Genomic DNA, 4,250 nt, shown 5'->3' with positions numbered 1-4,250 from the left:
CTGTGTGCGTGTCCCCATCTGTGCTGCCTGCTGCCCTTGCCACACTGCTAATCAGGACGCCAGATTACGCCGCCACCAGACGTCACGGTGCGCTCAGGGCGTCCGTGAATAAGATACAAAGGGACACACTGTAATTCATACGACTCGAGGAATATACTCGAGGATTTCCTTTTTTTCACTGTAATTCATACGACTCGAGGAATATACTCGAGGATTTCCTTTTTTTTTTCCAAGTCTTAAACCCTATGTATATATATATATATATATATATATATATATATATATATATATGGGCGGCCCGGTAGTCCAGTGGTTAGCACGTCGGCTTCACAGTGCAGAGGTACCGGGTTCGATTCCAGCTCCGGCCTCCCTGTGTGGAGTTTGCATGTTCTCCCCGGGCCTGCGTGGGTTTTCTCCGGGTGCTCCGGTTTCCTCCCACATTCCAAAAACATGCATGTCAGGCTGATTGGACGCTCTAAATTGTCCCTAGGTGTGAGTGTGGGCGTGAATGGTTGTTCGTCTCTGTGTGCCCTGCGATTGGCTGGCAATTGATTCAGGGTGTCCCCGCCTACTGCCCGAAGACGGCTGGGATAGGCTCCAGCACCCCCGCGACCCTAGTGAGGATCAAGCGGTTCGGAAAATGGATGGATGGAGATATATATATATATATATATCAGTGTTGTGTCCAAGGACCGGCAACCCAAGGCCAAGGACTTGACTCCGAGGCCAAGGCCAAGGCTAAGGACTTGACTCCAAGGCCAAGGACCAAGGACTGATTTTGAAGCTGAGGCCTAGCCGAGGACATGTATAAAACAATGCTATCATACCACTTGGCAGGTCTTCATGATTTGCATCCTCCATCATAACCCCTTGCACTCCCTAACGCTTGAATGAAGTGTTTTTATTCAAAATTCAAATTATTTTTGGCAGCACCTCTGACTGTTCAATCACCTACATTTTAACAAGTGATGTGTCGGTCGCGAACGAGCCGGTACAAAGAGCCGGCTCTTTGAAGTGAACGACGAGCCGTTTTTAGACGAAAAAAACGACCATGTAGAGTAAGGTGTTTTTAGCCCAAAAAAACCCACCGTGTATGTTAAGGCGTTTTTAGACGAAAAAAAACGACCATGTATAGTAAGGCGTTTTTCGACGAAAAAAAACAACCATGAATAGTAAAGTCTTTTGAGTCGAAAAAAAAGACCATGAATAGTAGGGCGTTTTAACAAAAAAAAAAAAAAGACGATGTATAGTAAGGCATTTTTAGACGAAAAAAACGACCATGTATAGTAAGGCGTTTTTAGCCGAAACCCCCCCCCCCCCGACCATGTATAGTAAGGTGTTTTGAGCTGAAAAAAACGACCATGAATAGTAAGGCATTTAAAAAAATTTAAAAAAGAAACATGTATAGTAAGGTGTTTTTAGCCGAAAAAAACGACCATGTATAGTAAGGCGTTTTTAGCCGAAACCCCCCCCGACCATGTATAGTAAGGCGTTTTGAGCCGGAAAAAAAAGGACCACGTATATTAAGGCGCTTTTAGCCGAAAAAAATGACCATGTATAGTAAGCCGTTTTTAGCCGATAAAAAACGACCATGTATAGTAAGGCATTTTTAGCCCCAAAAAAAAACCGACCATGTATAGTAAGGCATTTTTAGCCCCAAAAAAAAAACAATCATGTATACTTAGGTGTTTTTAGCCCAAAAATATGACCATGTATAGCAAGGCGTTTTTAGCCCAAAAAAACGATCATGTATAGTAACGCGTTTTTAGCCGAAAAAAAAAGACCATGTAGAGTAAGGCGTTTTTAGCCCAAAAAAACGACCATGTATAGTCAGGCGTTTTTAGCCCAAAAAAACGACCATGTATAGTAAGGCGTTTTGAGCCGGAAAAAAAAACGACTATGTATAGTAAGGCGTTTTTAGCCGGAAAAAAAAGACCATGTATAGTAAGGTGTTTTGAGCCGAAAAAAAAAACGACTATGTATAGTAAGGCGTTTTTAGCCGAAAAAAAAAGACCATGTATACATGGTAATTTTTTTTTGGTTCAAAAATGCCTTACTATACATGGTTGTTTTTTGGGCGCTAAAAATGCCTTACTATACATGGTCGTTTTTTTTCGGCTAAAAAACGCCGTGATATACATGGTCGTTTTTTTTCGGCTAAAAACGCCTTGCTATATATGGTTGTTTTTTTTCTGGCCAAAAACGCCTTACAGTATACACGGTCGTTTTTTTTCGGCGAAAAACGACTTACTATCCATGGTCGTTTTTTTCGGTTAAAAACGACTTACTATACATGGTCATTTTTTTTCGGCTAAAAACGCCTTACTATACATGGTTGTTTTTTTTGGCCAAAAACGCAAATGTCCTGTTGTGACTTAGATGGCTGATGACATTTCAGTCACAACAGTGACTGCCAAAGTTTGGCACCCAATGCCAACAACCCTTCCACTTGAATTGGTAGAAATGTCCTGTTGTGATTAAGATGGTCAGATGACATATCCCCTTTCTCCGACAGGAACTGGTGGAGAAGATCGAAGCCAAGAAAGCTGCACAAGAGCAAGAAATGACAACACAGAGAGAATTAAGAGTATCATGACTTTTAATTTGTTGTGTTGATCTTTAATTTTTTTTTCATTAAAAAAAAAAAAAGGTGTTTTATGCTGTCATTTATACATTTGAGTGTGATGCTGGGCTGGCTCTGTGACCCACTGGTTAGTGCGTTGGAGTGCGAACGCAGAGGTCCAGGGTTCAAATCCAGCTCCGGCCTGTTCTCTTCTTCCTGGCATGGGTGTTGTCCGTCCACCCTCCCATCCATTTTCTCATCCCCTTGTCCTCACAAGGGTTGGGGTCGGGGGGGGTGCTGGAGCCTCCCCCGGCTGTCTTCGGGCCATCGGCAGAGGGGAGGGGGCACCCACACCCGGCTGACAGCCAATCAGGAAAACCATTTGCACCGTTTTTTTTCCGACTAAAAACACCTTACACCATGGTCGTTTTTTTTCGGCCAAAAATGCCTTACTATACATGGTCATTTTTTTCGGCTAAAAACGCCTTACTATACATGGTCTTTTTTTTCCGGCTAAAAACGCCTTACGATACATGGTCGTTTTTTTTGGCCAAAAACGCAAATGTCCTGTGTGACTTAGATGGCTGATGACATTTCAGTCACAAAAGGACATTTCTACCAATTCAAGTGGAAGGGTTGTTGGCATTGGGTGCCAAAGTTTGGCACCCAATGCCAACCCAATGCCAACAACCCTTCCACTTGAATTGGTAGAAATGTCCTGTTGTGATTAAGATGGTCAGATGACATATCCCCTTTCTCCGACAGGAACTGGTGGAGAAGATCGAAGCCAAGAAAGCTGTACAAGAGCAAGAAATGACAACACAGAGAGAATTAAGAGTATCATGACTTTTAATGTGTTGTGTTGATCTTTTATTTTTTTTCATTTAAAAAAAAAAAAAAAGGTGTTTTATGCTGTCATTTATACATTTGAGTGTGATGCTGGGCTGGCTCCGTGGCCCACTGGTTACTGTGTTGGAGTGCGAACGCAGAGGTCCAGGGTTCATATCCAGCTCCGGCCTGTCGCGCTTGCGTGTTCTCTTCTTGCTGGCATGGGTGTTGTCCGTCCACCCTCCCATCCATTTTCTCATCCCCTTGTCCTCACAAGGGTCAGGGTCGGGGGGGGTGTGCTGCAGCCTCCCCCGGCTGTCTTCGGGCCATCGGCAGAGGGGAGGGGGCACCCTCACCCGGCTGACAGCCAATCAGGAAAACCATTTGCACCGTTTTTTTCCTTGGTCGTTTTTTTCGGCCGAAAACGGCGTGCTATACATGGTCGTTTTTTTGGGGCTAAAAATGCCTTACTATACATGGTGTTTTTTTGGGGGCTAAAAATGCCTTACTATATATGGTCGTTTTTTTGGGGGCTAAAAATGCCTTACTATACATGGTCATTTTTTTTCGGCCAAAAATGCCTTACTATATATACATGGTCGTTTTTTGGGGGCTAAAAATGCCTTACTATACATGGTCATTTTTTTTTCGGCCAAAAAGCCTTACTATACATGGTCGTTTTTTGCGGCTAAAAACCTCTTACTTTACATTGTCGTTTTTTTCGGCTAAAAAAGCCTTACTATAGTTTTTTTCGGCTAAAAACGACTTACTATACATGGTCGTTTTTTTCGGCTAAAAACGCCTTACTATATATATATGGTCGTTTTTTTTTCGGCTAAAAATGCCTTACTATACATGG

At 42.9% G+C, this 4,250-nt stretch overlaps 1 long non-coding RNA gene across 1 annotated transcript in view; it reads left to right on the top strand.

The window, feature by feature from the left end:
• Window positions 1–3,043, top strand: part of LOC147199837 (uncharacterized) — a 29,603-nt gene extending 26,560 nt beyond the window's left edge. The window contains exon 3 of the long non-coding RNA XR_015101836.1: window positions 2,516–3,043. This is a non-coding gene — a long non-coding RNA (uncharacterized LOC147199837). The remainder of the gene's footprint in view (window positions 1–2,515) is intronic.
• The last annotated feature ends 1,207 nt before the right edge of the window (window positions 3,044–4,250 follow it).

The sequence above is a fragment of the Hippocampus guttulatus genome, chromosome 9, assembly GCF_054856545.1.
Source record: "Hippocampus guttulatus isolate MCC_2025c chromosome 9, RoL_Hgut_1.0, whole genome shotgun sequence".
Lineage (NCBI taxonomy): Eukaryota > Metazoa > Chordata > Actinopteri > Syngnathiformes > Syngnathidae > Hippocampus > Hippocampus guttulatus.
The sequence above is the reverse complement of the archived record's forward strand: the minus strand, read 5'-3'. Positions and strand labels throughout refer to the sequence as shown.